At 29.6% G+C, this 17755-nt stretch overlaps 1 pseudogene; it reads right to left on the reverse strand.

The window, feature by feature from the left end:
* Positions 1–13425: 13425 nt before the first annotated feature.
* Positions 13426–17166, reverse strand: LOC108338805 (putative disease resistance protein At3g14460; annotated as a pseudogene).
* Between the last annotated feature and the right edge of the window lie 589 nt (positions 17167–17755).

Consider the following 17755-nt stretch of genomic DNA (forward strand, 5'->3'; position numbering starts at 1 on the left):
GGTTCCCAACTTTTGCTATACTATCTAAGAATTGTCAAATATTAGGTACAACAGTAGAAAAAGAAATGCACCCCCATCCTCCATGTCTTCGAGTGAATGGAGTAGAAACAAGAAAAAAGAGAATGATTACAGAGAATAATGAGATAATAATAATAATAATAATAATAATAATAATAATAATAATAATAATAAAAGTTAACAAATGAGATAGAAAAGACAAAAAAGAGAAAATAGTTGTAAATTATTGAAAGATAACAAACCAGTGATATATGTAATGATATAATCTGATTAAAAAAATAAAAAGAAAGAGACAGAGAAAAAAAGTGATATATGATAAGGATATAATGAGAAAAAGTAAAAAAAAAAAAAGAAAAAAATGAAATAAAAATAGGATAAAAAAGCTCAAGGGCGTATTAATCCCTCGTTTTTTTTTCTTATTTTTCTTAAACTTGTGCTACTTTTGTTTATTAAGCAAATATAAACTATTTAAACACATTCTATATAATTAAAAGCTAATATTAACTTAATTTATTACAAATTTCTAAAAAATACTTTTACAAAGCTCGCCGAATTTTGACAATGGTTTATTGAATGGTTGTCGATAGAATTACTAAAGTTAATATTCAAGGATATGTTTTGATTTAACAATAATTGATTATCATTAGTTATAATCGATTATTTGCACAATTATTTTGAGTTTGATTTCAGGAATAATCGATTATTTGGGATGATAATCGATTATCCTTTCTTGTGTGACAAATCTGGGAATTTTTCATTAAGATAATTGATTATCTTAAGTGATAATCAATTATCATAGTATATTGTTGTGTGAATGCAAATCTTTTTGGGAATAATGATTACCACTTATGATAATCGATTATCTCAGTGCATTTTTGTCAAAAATGAAGAATTTGATGAAGAATGGACGTGGAGCAAGCCTGAAGAGCAACGTGATGATAATCAGAGAACGATATTAGTGGTTATGTTTAGAGTCAGGTTTGACTTGTGGTTGAGTTTAGAGCATGAGTGAGTGTTGGGGTGTATCTGAGTATGTGAATTGATGAGCATGAGAGTGGAGGATAAGGTTTACTTGTTGTGCCTAGTAAATATTTTTTCTATCTTCGGACAGGTGCTTCCTTTGCCTTATGTGCATAGGAAGGGTTGTCTCGGGTATTGAACCTTCCTTGTGTTGAGGTAATGGTGTCTTCCTTGTCCTTGTGTGGCATGATTACATGTTTTTTAGTTGGATTGCGAGACTACTCGAGCATATCTGTTTGGGAAAGCTACAGATTGGGCTGTAGGAGCAGCTACAGTCGTTGAGGTAGGGTACAAGAGTGAGACTAACTATTTCCACTATGGTGTTTATGGTAATATGATGCTCATGATGGTGGTATATCTATGATGATGATCATGGTGTTAGAGATGCTCCAGGTGATGTTATGTTAATAGTGGTGTTACTATAATGGTTATAGTAGTAGTTAGCATAGATACTAATGAGTGGATTGACAAAGAGCTATGTGAGAGATGTTAGTGATGACATAGGGATCAAGGAATCAAGGATCAAGAATTGAAGACCGAGGATCATATGTTGAGAATTGAGTAATTTACTATGTTTGAATCGTCATTAAGGTTTCTATTGTTATTATTATTCGAGTATGGGGTGGTTGTTTATAGTTGATATATTCAGTGTGTTTATATCTTATTATTATGATTGTTTTAACGGTAGCTTACCTCATACGTGTTTGTTTGTTGTGAATGATATTATCGGCGATGATCATATAATGTATTATATGTGAGCAGATGATGTTGCATATAGTGCTGAGACATGATAGATTCAAGAGATGACGGGGAACAAACTTGATATTTTATGTTGATAACTAAACAATTGGCTTTGGGTAGTCTAATTGCGTCCATTAATCCTACCTAGTAGGTAAATGATTTGTTATTTTATTTGTTGTCTTTGTTTTGGATTGTGTTATGCTGTTTACTATGTTTGTTGGTCGAACCAATTTGTTAGGTTCCTGGGTTTGAAACCTAACAAGAACACTCACTCGATGCAGATAAAAGAGATGAAAGAAAGAATTCTCTTATTCAAACTGTAAAATCGTCACTCTACAAAAGATAGGTTGGGAGCATAACCTCCCTGGTTGAGAGCATAACCTCCCTCTACAGGCTAAAGGCCTGACTTAATAAATTATACTTGATACCCTCTACAAAGTTACAAGAGCTCTATTTATAGTAGCTCTGACCCACTCCCCCTTTTACAACCGACATCCCACACCCTTAATCATTCGGTCCTCAACCCAATTGATAAGTGTGAAAAAGAGTTGTTTTTATACTTATAAATGAGCTCAATCTTGTAATTTTTCATGTTGTTTCTCATTGAAAAGTTATAATATGTAGTAGATATTTATGTAAAATATTGCACAGGAAATGATATATTATTTAGACTCTGTCAACCAATTTTCACAAAGCGAAAGCCATAATTTGCACTGCCAGAAGAAGGAAATTCGCATAGCGCACCAGTACCTGTGCGCTGAGCGAATAACGTCACTTAAAGTGCAGCAGTTAAGAAAATTCGCATAGCGCACCAGTACATGTGCGCTGAGCGAATTAATGAATTTAAGTGGCTTTAAAAGACGTGACAGAGCGATAAAAATATCTTCTTCTAAAAGAAGTTCCGGACAAAAGAAAGAAATGAAAACATCTCAGGAACTTCCGGAGACTACTTCAAGGCATCAAGACACCATTGTTGCAAGGGATTGCTTCAAATGTGTATGTTTTAGATGCTAGGAGTAGTTAAATTTCTCTTTCGTTGGGATTTGATGTAATGAACTCACTGTAATTTTCCTGCTCAATATATCTTGTTCGTTCATATGCTCTTTCTTGAATTTATTATCATTGTATGAAAATATAATGTTATTTGAATGTCTTTGATTACTGGAAAGTAACTTTGAACATGAACGAACGTAGATAGAGCATTAAGTGATTTGGGATCTAGGGATAGACTCAATAACTTAATCATTCTTAACATCGGACTTAATGCAAATTGTATATTAAATTGACTAAGGGATTATCATTTTAATATATTAATTTAGAACTAGTTGCTAAGGAATTAGGACTAATATGTCTTGATGTGAATGTTTGAATGAAGTAATGAAATATTGAACAGAGTTTTATATTCATATGATTCATGAAACCCAATTCCAATGAAGTTTCTTTTAAATATAATTCCTTGCACACCAACTGTTTGATAAAAATGCCAAAAAGAGTTTGTTGTGTTTTTTTTGTACACTTTGATGTCTAATTGAGTTATAAAAGGAAGAATTGTCATATGTTGCAAAAGTCCCTTGGGAGAACGATACTTTGAACTTACTCTATATTACTTGGAACGATTTGGTATACTTGCCAAAAAGTTATCACCAATCTATCCTAACATCCTAACTAACTAGAAAGAAAAACACTAATTACACATTCTCAAATAAACTCTTTATCATTGATTGAAATTTATTGAGGATCATTACATTTGTGCGTTCTTTTCCCTATTTCTCTAGTTCCACTCCACTTACAATAGTGGTTCTGATGAATTTCAACCCATGATAGTGTGAAAGAAATGTGTTCATAAACACTCTTCTAATTAGGAATAATATATGTTTGCTTTATTATACACTATATCAATATAAATGTTGAATCCATTAGTGTAGTCGAAATATGCATTTTCAGCATCATGGCTAGTTTTCGTGCAAGTGTCTTAGTTCATTGTATCATGTTAATTTAATAACCCAAAAGAGAAACACTAATAACACTTTCGAATACACTCTTTAATTGGTTGAAATGAACTGGGAATAATTAAATTATTTGGATCCCGCTCCCAATTTGTAATCCATCCCTTGGACCAACTTCTACTATCTTAACAGACTTTGGTATACAGTTCAAAAACTGCATCAAGCCATTATCCAATAAAAAATTAAAAATAAGCTAATTATCAGAAAAAGAAATGTAATAAAACAAACTGACAACAAAATGTTTAGAATATATATTACATAATTGGAAACACAAAGAGGCAGAAGTTAGTAGCTGAAAACTTGAATAAAGAACACTGAAAATAATGCAGCAGCCATTGAATTACCTTATATGCCAAACCTTGTAAATCTTTGGTATGGCAATTTCTTGTAGTACCTACCTCCATAATTTCTATGCGGGTAAAAAAATTTAATTTGTCCATGTAATGAAAATATTTTAGATTCAATAATTTAAGAATATATTTTAAATTATAAATCCAAAATTCAAAAATTTATTTTAGTTTGGACAATCTAAAATATATTTATGAATTATGTAAAAAAAAAATCAAGAATATATTTTCATATTTGAAAATGTAAACTGTAACCAAATCAATCCAAGCTATCTTCAACTATATAGTCCCATTGCACACATTATCACGAGGTTTTCCAATGTGTTTTGTCCTCACTCGCGCACTTTCCGAGAAAAGTTCCCAGAAGGTCACCGATCCCTAAATTACTCCAGTCTAAGCACGCTTAACTATGGAGTTCTTATGGGTTAAGCTACCGAAAAGCAAATGCATTTTGGTGATATGAGTAGCAAAATCAATCCCTTTAAGTTATCCTTCAATTATATAGTCCCATACCTATACAGTATATAGATCCCTCTCATTCCAGTGTATGTTCGATTCGTCCATGTGCCCCTCCCACTGGAAGCCAGTAAGAATCAAGTGAGAATAGAGAAGAAAGAGTTAGGAAGAAATTTTTAGTTACAAGAAGAGTAGAGGCTCTAGAGGATTTTCGAAGAAAACGAATTTGGAGCAAGAGAAGTCTGGAATAGAGGTAGGGGAGCTAATCCTTCTTATATATGATTTTTATACATGTTATGATCATGAATATGAGTTATGAACATGTTAAAATTTTTTGGGGTAGTTATCTATTCACTTGTATAAATTTAGTTTTCATGATTATAATTTTCTTATTTTCGAATTACTGTGGTAAAACCTTCCTTTTAATTGTTTTTACTTTTGGATTTAGTTAAAAGTTTAATATATGAATCATATGACCTATTTCTTCACTTTGACCGTTCGGATCATCAATTAGAAGTCTCTACTTGGAGAAATAAATCCTGCATTTTTGAGTAAATTAATTACCCCTATAATTTGGTTACTGAGTCCTCTCGGTAAAATATAGATTCTAACCTATTTGACCGTTAGATCAACCTCAAAATTGGATATATGATCCCTAAGATATATTACTATACTTTGACCGATCAGATTTGTAATTGGAAGTCTATGTTTTGAGAAAATAAATTTTGAAGGTTTGAAAAATCTAATTAACACTATATTTCTGTTCTTAAGTTATCATGGTAAAAACTTCAGATATATTTTATTTACCGTTAGATTGAGCCCAAACTTTAGTATGTAGTTCATAAGACATATTAAGTCATCTTGACCGTTCAGATTTGAAATTGGAGTTATAAATTTAGAGATATTAATTTCGTATCTTCTCAGAGATCTCAATATTGCTTAATTTCTGTATTTGGACCATTTATACAAAATTATGAGTTCTGCCTTATTAACCGTTGGATTGGACTGAAAATTTTACCACATGATCTAAACATGTTGTTAATTAGTTTGATGGGTTCAGATATTTAATTAATGATATGAGTGAAGAGAAATATTTTTACGAAATAGTAAATGTATTTGAATTGAGTAAGATCTTGAATAATTATATTCTTAAATTTTATGTGTAGTTGTATTTTGAAGATTGGAAGATGAGTAATACAATATATTATATATTAGAAAATTAAATTATATTGAATTTCGGTGTTAATATTATATGATGTTGTTTTAAATCTGTAAATAAGAAATTTGTTAAAAACTAGTTGAGGAACACTTTGGCTAAGGAAAGACTCGGTACTTAAGTTGTCCATTGTGACGCACCTCTCTTTCCTGGAAGTCTACTCGATAAATTTTTAACTTAAATCCTATTAAACAGATTATGTACTGTTAAATTATTGTGTAATATATCTTGTTGGAATATATTCAGTTTGTATGATTTCTGAAATGATTGGATTTTATTGGATTTGAATTTATGCATCTGAATATGGTTGTGAACTATAATGATGGGACTTATGTTGGAAGTATGTGAATGTATGAGATATGTTGGATTCATGTCTTGGGTTAAGTTTCAAAGTGATAGTATGGTTCATGGACGTAATTCCATGATCCTCAAGGAAAGGATACATGATGGTGCCCTGATAGTGTTTAGAATGAAAGTAGGAGCTCAGTCTTGGGGGTCATCCTGAAACTCCAATGGTCTTTCTTCTCATGTAGAGAGGATTGAACCATGTGGTGAGGAGTAGCAGGAGGTCCTAATCTTGGGTGCTTCCAGTATGATCCAAGGTGAGTGATAACGGACTAACCTCGTGAGTGTGGTAGGGTGGGAGAGCCCAAGTTTCATAAGCCACCACGTGTGCAAGACCCGTCATAGCTCGACTATCATTCTAGTCCGGACGAGTCGGTTTATAAAGTAACAAGACGAGTCGGTTTATAAAGTAACAAGTCGAGTTGGTTTATAAAGTAACAAGTCCTGTTATGTGATTTTACCATGTTTGAGTGATTATTTTTGCATGTCGTGTGAGGTTGTATAACATGCTTTTATGTCTAGTTCACCCCTACTTGTTTGTGTTTGGGTATGTGCGATGATCGTATAATTCGTTATACGGGAGCAGATGGAGGAATATCGTCTGACTTAGTACCAAGGAAGGGAAAGATAGAAGAATAAAGTAAAAGAACTCAAGTTAGGATTTTTTTTATAACATGTATAGACATATATTAACTATAAATTTTTGATGAGATTACGAAATGTTATCGTAAATGTAAGTTATAATATATATCAACTATAAAATTTTAAGTATGAGATTTTTGGGATGTTAGATAAACTAAATTATATAATCTAAAATAAATATATAGAATATATTAGAATAAATCATTGATCAACAATTGCATACTTATACCACATAGGCAGCAGTGATGCTGTTACATCAGCCATGAAAAGAGGTTGTACGTATGATAAATGAAAAATGCAACCAAGTGCTTTATTTTAAAACGTAGTTCACTCTTAATGATTAATTAGAAAAAACAAAGTATTTTACGTTGACATCTCATAAAAAATCATGCCATCATAAGTCATAATGGATTACAATAATGCATCAGAAAAAGATAAAACAAAAACATACCACCCTGAACTCGAACATACCATTCTCATCCAAATGGAAGCTGAAACGTGCTTTAGCATCAGTACAAATTATGCAAAAGAACAATCAAACATATCCACAATTCCAAACAGAACTTGTATATTACAAATTTCCTTCTACCAGTCATACTAATTAAATATTTTTAATCTTTACTATGAAAATGTCATTGCTCAATTTATTATAACAAGTAATCATAAATTTTTTTTTTCACTAATGTTATTTTTGAAATAACTAATTTATAAACAAAAGTAATTACTTGTAAAATAAATAAAAGTTATTTACAATAAAATTATAAAAGTAATTTATATTTAATTTTATAATTATTTTTTATAAAAAAATTATAATATAATAATGTAATTTATTATATTGTTATTATTTTCAAAATAATACTTTTTAAACTTTTGATATTATAATAAAGAGTAGATACCCATTTGTCTTCAATAGTACATTTGTAAACAGTTATATACTTCTTTTACCACTATTATATTACGATAATAGTTACCCATATGTCTTTATTCTCTATGGGAAGGAACAAACAAATAAATATATATATATATATATATATATATATATATATATATATATATATATATATGTGTGTGTGTGTGTGTGTGTGGGTGTAAACATAGGAAAAGGAGGTCTTTTTTGGAACAGATATGTTAGACAGAGGTGCTGCAAATGCATAGTTTGTTTTAAATTAGTTTTTAAATAGTTTTGTTTAGTTTGTTTGTATATATAAAGTTTCAAATTTTGGATGATGATAAATTTGATAATTTTTTTTAACTGATCTTTTATATTAAACTTGTGATGATTATTATTTAGTTTTATTTTATGTTATATTTTAAAATGTTACAGATAAATTTTATTAACAGGTTTAAGATATATAATTATCGATAGATTATATCGATAAAAATATTTGTTGAAAATTAAAATTTTAAAATTTTTTAATAATTAAAATTTTAAAATCTATTGATAATATAAATTTACCAACAATTTTCTTTTAAACTTTTTTGGTAATTCTAAATTTTTTTGTAGTGATATATATATATATATATATATATATATATATATATATATAATGTTTTATTAAAACTTTTGTTGTTAATAGTTTTATTTGTGTTTATTATCAAGTTGTGAATTTTAGTAAATTGTTAACAAAAACAAAACAATGATAAAAAGATGAGACAAGTTTAGTGTAGTTTTTATTTTTCATAAATTTATGTTAATTTTCTAAAATGTTTAGATGTATATTAATAAGACTGAGTAGTGTATACTTTCAATTTAACTCATTGCTTAAAAAAATAAGATGGGTTATTTGTTAATATATATATAATTTAAATGCATATTCAATTATGTAAATACTTTATAAATCTTTAGTTGATTAATTAATATTTATAATTAAATAAAATAAGAGAATTATTATTTTCAATTACTATTTTATTATAAATAATTATTAAAATTTAATTTATAAATATTAATAATTTTAATAACCCAATATTAATAACAATATCAATAATAATAATAATAGTAATAATAATAATTAGAGTTAATATTAATAAATCCAATATTAATATAATAAATAATAATTATAATAAAATAATATTTTTATTTCTATTATGATTTAATATCATTATATATATTGCCAACATAATAATTATTTGATATATTTTTCTGTTAATAATAATTAAAATAAGAATATATAAATTATTATTTAAGAAAATATATTTAATATTTATTCCTACAAATCTATTTTATAAATTTTAATTTTACTTTTAAAATTTTATTTATTTATATTATAAATAACAAATTAAATTCTATTTTAATATATTTTCTGTTAGTTACATTTAAATTTATATTACATTTCTCTACAAAAATAAATTAATAATCATTTATTTTTATTAATTAAAATAGTTCTTAATTTACCATCGCATGACAAGCTTTTATAATTTTTTTTAAATCTCTCCTTGTATCTCTCTATTCTTTTAAATTCATTTCTTTCATTTTTATCAAATTGTGCCTATAGAAATAAGATGCTCTCAATCATCATCACTTAAATTAAATTTAATTGTAGTAACACAATAACACAACTCATATCCTATTTAGAATAAGCCAACAAAATATTTAGAAAATATATGTACTTTCACTAGTTTCTTTTAAATATTTAAAAATTTACTTTAGATCATATCTCTTAATAGTTACATGTTAGCATGTAATAATTGTTAGCAAATGATTTAAACTTCCGTCATAATAAGTTTAATATTTTATTACAAAATCGTTGATCAACTTATTATTACAAATACACTAAATTAGTCCTAATAAGTCGTTAATGATTTGTATTTTTACATTAGTGTTAGTTCAAAGTTTATATTTAGTTTTATAGTAAATATTTTGCGTCACCCAACTCAAAAATATAAAAAAATTAAAATTTAGGCTTAAAATATACCATGTGTTAATTTTATGTGAAACGTTTATCATGATGCATATATTTAGTTTATCATACAATGAAGATGAATGTAATACCACCTTTTATTTGCATTAGCCTATCCTTATATATTTTTTTGTGTATACTGTTACCATGGTCTTAACTTGATAAAAAATAAACTCTCTTCCAAGTGATAATGATAAAAGCAAATTGACTTTTAAATTATTAGCTAAACTTATTATATATATCTTTTGTGAACTTTATGAATCTTTTGATTATCTGAATATATATATAGTGTATCATATCATATCTATAATTTATATATTAATAAATATTTTTTTACACAAATTTTTATTATTTTACCTTTGAAGTGATTATTTTATAAACAAAAATAATTACTTCTAAAATAAATAAATAAATTATTATATAGTAATGTAATTTATTATATTATTATTATGGAAAATGATACTTGAACAACCATTTTTGACAACATTTAGACACGCGCACACGTGTCTAAATTTGAGTGGTCCAGTTGGAAAAATTAAATGAAAATAGACCACTCAAATTTAGACACGTGTGCGCGTGTCTAAATGTTGTCAAAAATGGTTGTTCAAGTGTCATTTTCCTATTATTATTTATTGTAAGAAAGAGTAGATACGCATTTGTCTTCAACAGTACATTTGTAAACAACTGCATATTTCTTTTATATTAGGTAATAGTTATCCATATCTCTTTATCATTCTATGGAAAGATCAAATATATATATATATATATATATATATGTATATATATAATCTTTAAAAGAATTAATATATCCACTGTAAGGAAAGATCAAATATATATAAAAAATAAAATCTTTAAAAGAATATAATGTTTATAAATGCAAATGAATAAAATTTAGAAAAAAGAAAATCTTTAAAAGAATATAATGTTTATAAATAAAAATGAATAAAATTTAGAATTCGTAAAAGAAAAATAATCTAAGTCCGTAGAGTGGATTTATTTTTTCGTGTATATATTTTTTTATAAATTTTACTTTTTAATTTAAAATAACTATTTTAATATTTTATCTTTTTAATAGTTACATTTTCAAAATTTAAATCTTTTTTTCCAATAAAAAAATTATATAATAGTAAAAAATTATACAAATTATTCTTTTATATTTTTTATAAAAATTATTTTAAATTTAATAAAAATTTTGTTAAAATAAGGAAAAGGTATGTATTTTCTCTAGTTTCTTTTAAATATTTAAAAATTTACTTTAGATCATGTCTCTTAATAGTCTGATAATTAAATAGTATCATTCAATAATTGTTAGCAAATGTTTTAAACTTTTACCAGCTTTCATGACTCTACCAAATTTTTTGTTTTCACTGTGACAAATTTGGACTGGTTGTGAGTATGACCCAACTTACCTTTTTTTCCTACACTCCCATAAAATTCTCTTTAAACCCACATAAAAGAAAGTTCTGTTTTTGTATGGTACAATTCAGAACTTATTCTCAGAAATAAAAAGTATTTTCGAACTGGGTAATTAAAAATAAAAAAAATATCATCTATAAATTATATAATTTAAAAGACAAAAGTAATATCTAAATTATACCATAAACATGTGTCACAAAATCTAGATTCTTGAAGACATACATTAAATCACTTCTATTATTATATGCTAGAAGAAAAAAAACATATAGATGTTATGATAACAATAAGGTAAAAATTAACAGACAAATAAAAATATTTCAAAAATACGTCTAAAGACACAATGTAATTTTTAAAAAAAAAATACAAACAAATATACTTTTCAAGGAGTTAAATATATTTTAATAATTTATTATGTATTTCATTTGCAAAAATAATATTAGAAACTTAAAATTTATTTAAGCTTTAGCATTATTGCATTTAATTGAGTGCTTAAAATAAAAGTGATAGGCAGACTTTATAAGTTTATAGTAAATACATTTGGTATATCAGAATTTCTTCTAAACCTAATAATCAATAAAGAGACAGAGGCTTCATAATTATAATGTTAAAAAAATTTCATGAAGGTGTAATTCGTTACAGGACAGGCTACCTACAGGAAAAGTAGTTCGTTCATACACCACTATTAAACTATGCCTACCATTAAACAAAAGAAACAACCTCACTATCGTATAAATACGTCTGGAATGTGAGAAATCTTTTCCCAGTCTTCGCCTACTTCTTTGTTGCAACGCTGTTTGAGCAAAGGACAGTTTCTTATTTCAAGCCATGAAATTGATTTGGGAAGACCCTCCTCTGGTAAGCATTGGAGGTTGGGACATTTCAAAAGCATCAGTGTTTCAAGATAGCATTGGAGGTTGGGATATATGTATTTTCACTAGTTTCTTTTAAATATTTAAAAATTTACTTGAGATCATATATGTTTATGGGCTGATAATTGTTAGCAAATGTTACTTAATTTTTGTTTGGGTGTTGCTCCCTCCACCATCACACCTTTCTTTCTCTACCTTTCCTTTACTATTTTGCTGTAAGTAAAATTTTATTTTTAAGGTTATTATTTTTTAATTTTACCTATTCACAACCTATTCCACTAATAACCTATTCTAGTCCCGTACATGACTAAAATACTTTTCTTTCATTTTAACATTATACTTCTTCCTCTCTTTCTTTCGTCGCTGTGAGATACAAGTTGCAAAGGTTGGTGGTGGTGGAAAGAATTATCAAGCAGTCTCCCTCTCGTGGTACAGTGTCGCTTTCGTGGTATAGTGTGTGCATGTGGTGCTTCCTCTAGGTGCATATTCGAATAAATCTTCAAATAAGACCCTAAAATAAAAACTTAAGAGGTGACATCCGTTTTTTCTTAAACAGATGTTGACATCCGTTTTTCCTTAAACGGATGTTGACATCCGTTGAAGGATGTCATCTTCGTTTAAAGGTTACGTTTTTTATTTTAGGGTTTGTTTTATTAGTTTATTCTTTATTTTGGAGATATTTTAATAATTTAATTTAAATTTTTTGATTTATTATTTTTGAATATATTTTTAATGTATTTTAATAATGTAAGGAAAATGAAGAAGAAAGATACGGAAGAGGAGAAGTGGAACGAAGAAGACAAATGGGGTTGCGGAGTAAAACGGAAGACAAATTGTTAAACGGAAATGGGAGATGGAAAGATTGGGTGTAGGGAGAAAAGTAGGAGAACTAGGTTTAAAATAAATTAAAATAGTAACATTAAAAAATTAAAAAATTTTAATCTAAGGATATAATTAGAATTAAAAAAAATTGGGGAGGTGGAGGGAGAAAGGTGTGGTGGTGGAGGGAGCAACACCCTAGGATGTGAGTATGATCCAACTTACCTTTTTTTCCTACACTCCCATAAAATTCTCTTTACACACCCACATAAAAGAAAGTTCTGTTTTTGCATGGTACAATTCAGAACTTATTTTCAGAAATAAAAAGTATTTTCGAACTGTGTAATTAAAAATAAAAAAAATGTCTTCTAAATTACATAATTTTAAAGACAAAAGTAATATCTAAATTGTACCATAAACATGTTTCACAAAATCTAGAATATTGAAGAATCACATATTTTAAATCACTTCTATTATTATATGTCATTATAAAAAAAAACATGTAGATGTTATGATAAGAATAAGGCAAAGAATTGAAAGACAAATGAAAATATTTCAAAAATAAGTCTAAAGACACAATGTAAGGTGAAAGAAAAAATACAAACAAAAATATTTTTCAAGGAATTAAATTTATTTTAATAATTTATTATGTATTTCATTTACAAAAATAATATTAGAAACTTAAAATTTATTTATAGGTTTTAAGTTTCTAATATTAAAGTATCCCTACCATTAAACAAAATTAAACAAAAGAAACAACCTCACTACAGTATTAATAGGTTTCGAATGTGAGAAATCTTTTTCCAGTCTTCGCCTCCTTCTTTGTGGCAACGCTGTTTCAGCAAAGGACAGTTCATTATTTCAAGAAATGAAATTGATTTGGGAAGACCCTCTTCTGGTAAGCATTGGAGGTTGGGACATTTCAAAAGCTTCAGTGTTTCAAGAGATGAGAGTTCTAAGAGACCCTTGTAGTTCAGTATTTTTAGATGTCGATAATCCCTTATTATTAGTTGAGTAAGAGAGGGTGGAAGCAAACCTTCATCAGGAAAACATTTCGCCTTTACTTTTTCAATCCTTAAACTTCTCAACGAAGGACTGTCTCCTAAAGCTCTTTTCAGTGAGCCAACAAGTCTAAAGCAATTATTGAGTGTGATGTCTTTTAGATTTAATGGCAAACCTCCTTCAGAGAACGACTCAAGTCTTGGACACTCTTCTATCTCTAGGCTTATGAGAGATGGAAGCAGCATATGCATGTTTGCAGGCAATGATTCAAATTTAGGGCACTCTTTGATTTTCAGATGCCAGAGATGATTGTGAACATGATTCTGTGAAATCATCTGTAGATTAGGAAATCCAATGAGTTGAAGAGTCCTGAGTGTTGGGAAGAAATCAAGTGGAAAGATCCTTAGAGAGACACAGTCATCACTTATTGACTCTGAACAAATGGACAACTTTTCAAGAGAAGTGTCGAATAGCATATGTCCAACCATTGCCACCAATGATGCTGCCATGCCCTGCCCATCCATTGTGAGATTTTTCATTGTAGACCGCTCCAACGGCAGCTTTCCGCAGTCTTGTAGACGTAATTCTACCGCACTCACAATCAAAGCTTCAAGTTGTTCGCAGTGAATCACTATTAAAGTTTTTAAAGCAACAAACTTTGGCAGGTGTCCTTTCAGCTTGGGACACTTTTCTATTGAAAAATATTGTAGACATGGAAAAGCACCTGTCACAGCTTGGCAGTCCCACTTTTCCCATTGCCTCATATCATAGAAATACAATGTTTGAAGGGATTTAAATGAAGAAGAGTTGTTCCCATGAAAATCAGCACCAATACTCACTATCCCATCAAGTCCTGCAATGCTCAAGTGCTTGAGAAATAGAAAAAGTCCAAGCGGAGGTAAACGTTGGCAAGATTCACATCCCTCCAACTCTAAGGACACCAGATTCGGTAATGAATTATGAAGTAACCAATCTGGAAATTGTTTACCAATATAGTTACTTATTGACAACCTCTTCAAATATTTTGAAGGACGTAGGTTCTCAATTACATCCTCAGCTTTTTCTGAATCAACAGAGGAGCTGCCAATGAAATTCCATTCTAACCGTAGTTCCACAAGGTGTGGTTTGTTCTTCAAATCTACTTCCAATGCATAGGAGGGATTCTCAATATTCTGCAGATCATCAATTGTTAGTCTACCAAGAAGATCGAGTTCTCCTAATTGCGGAAAATTGATTTCCTTACTTTTCTCAACATGAAATGAACTCATCGATACTTGAACATTGTTCAGCTTTCCCAAATATGCTACCACATTTTTCACTCCAATATCTACTAATTCAAGACGACGCAAATTGTGGAGTTGATGTAAACATGGGGGAAGCTCCTTTAATTTTCGACAATAGTTCAGCTGCAGTATTTGCAACTTGTAGAGTAAACTTATTGAGTCGGGTAGTTTTTCTATTTCAGTGAAGGATAGATCTAATGAACGAAGATGCTTAAGATTTCCTACAGATTTAGGCACCTCCGTAAGGCTACGACAATTATACAAAGACAAGACACGTATTAACTTAAATCTAGAGAACAAGTCATCTATGGACATCTTGCAATCCCAACCCCTAATCCTATCTGTTGGAGTAAATGTATGCAACTTTTGAGTATCACTCGAACCCTCAAACCCATCAAAATCTGATTTAGAGCATGAAAATGAACAATGACGGGTTGTTTTGGGTATACCTTTTGGTTCATCAACTCCTGACCTGATGCATATGTCTTCACAGACGTATTTTGCTAAATCATTTAGCAGGTCATGCATGATAAAACTCTTTTTCTCTTCGTTTCTTGACTGTTGAAAGAAGGACCACGATAATAGATCATTGCAATATTCTTCACCAACTTCTTTAGGACTCTTTTTCTGTAGAGGGTTTTCTAGGAAATTTTCAGCCATCCACAATTGAATTAACCATTCCTTGTCAAACCAATAACCTTTGGGAAATAAGGCACAAAAAGCAAAGCATTTCTTCAGATGAGAAGGAAGGTGGAAATAGCTCAGTCTTAAAGCAGGGAGTATATCACTTTCATTTTCTGAAAAATCCCATATCTCACTTTTCATAATACTTTTCCATTCCGAAAGGGATGATTTATTGTATAATAGACTTCCCATCGTTTTTAAGGCTAAAGGAAGTCCATTACATTTTTCAACTATCTTCTTACCAATCTCTATGAAGTCTGAGTCCGGTTGGGGATTAGCATTTTCGAATGCATGCTTTGCGAACAAGTCCCAACAATAATCTTCTTCTAATACCTGAAGGAGGCGCTTTTCTGATCGCATGGTAACAGCAACCTTCTCACTCCGTGTAGTGACAAGAATTCTACTGCCTTGGCCTCCGAAAACTAGGGGCTTCTGCACATCTTCCCATCTCGATGGTCTTTCGTTCCAAACATCATCCAAAACGAGAAGAAATTTCTTTCCCATAAGTTCTTCTTTCAGTCTTTTCTGAATTACTTCCTGCTGTATGCTATGATCAGTGGAACCAGTTATTGTGTCAAGAATTGCTCTTGATACTTTGAGAACATCAAATTCCTGTGGAACACTGACCCAAACTTTAGTATCAAAGTTAGCTTCTTCAAGCCTTGGGTCGTTGAATACATGTTGGGCAAGAGAGGTCTTACCCATCCCACCCATGCCCACAATAGAAAGTATAGATAGGTTGTTGTGAGTGTCCGATGTGAGCCAGTTAAGGACAAATTCTGTCATCATCTCTGCCAAAGATAACACTGTCATTTGGCAAAGATGTATGTGTTAATTTACTACCGGATCCTGATCCAACCCCAACACCACCACCCTTTTTCAAACCTAGAAGATCGCTTTCGATTGCAAGTTTTTCTAGGTCCTCAATGACTTTTTCCCTCATGGAATCAAATTCAATTTCAAAGAAAGAAGAGTCGAGGGAATTCCACACCTTCTTAGATGCACTCTGAGACTCAGCTTCTACTTGGGTTTTGGAGAGTTCATAATCTATCTCATCCAAGAGATCTTCTGCATCAATCACAACATCTTTGGCCCTGAGAAGCCAATCTCGGACACGTGGATCTGTGAACTGCTTTTGTTCTGCTTCATAAGCCACAACATCAATGGCTAGCAGCTTCATCTTCAAGTTGCTGAGTTGCTTCTTGTGCTTTCTTTGATGAAATATGTCGACAAGACGAGAAGCCAAAGTGTCGATAGTCCTCTCGAGGAAAGTAGAAACAAGAACACCGGTAACCATTTCTGCTGCCATGAGTGAAACTGTGCCTTTATCTGAGCAATGAAAATAATGTCAATAAGCTATGTCTTTGCATTAGTCGTAAAAGAGACAAAAGTGATAATGAGATAATATATTTTTGCAGATGATGTATTATAAAAATACAGCTAATAAAAGAGACTTAAATAAGCTTATCAGATTACCAGATTAGTATTCCACTTCTAGAACTATCAGACATTATCTCGAAATAGACTATAAGTTACACTTTGAACTGCATCTACTTTACTATGAAATTACTATATCGGGAATTTACGCGTCTAACAAGTTCAAACAATTTCCTTTCATATTGATTTTCATTTACGACGGTAGTAATACTTTCATTCATAGGTTAATTTTACGATATTGCACATAACTTTTACTGCATAAATTGCACTTAAACTAGTCATCCATTAGCTCCTTCAACCATATACCCACCTCAATACAATGTACTCCATAGTTCTAATGACTCAGAATAATATATTCTAACAAAATAAGTCCAAATTATTAAGAATAAAAATACAAATTGAAAGTACAGTATTGAATACAAATAAAAAAGTTAGGTGGGATATAAAATAAATAAATATTTATAAAACATTACATCTTTAGGTTTAGTGTTGATTGGTCTCTTATGAACAACTCATAATTGTTTTAGTTCAGGTTGCTGAATTTAATAGTTTTTTCT

Source organism: Vigna angularis, chromosome 5 (genome assembly GCF_016808095.1).
Source record: "Vigna angularis cultivar LongXiaoDou No.4 chromosome 5, ASM1680809v1, whole genome shotgun sequence".
Lineage (NCBI taxonomy): Eukaryota > Viridiplantae > Streptophyta > Magnoliopsida > Fabales > Fabaceae > Vigna > Vigna angularis.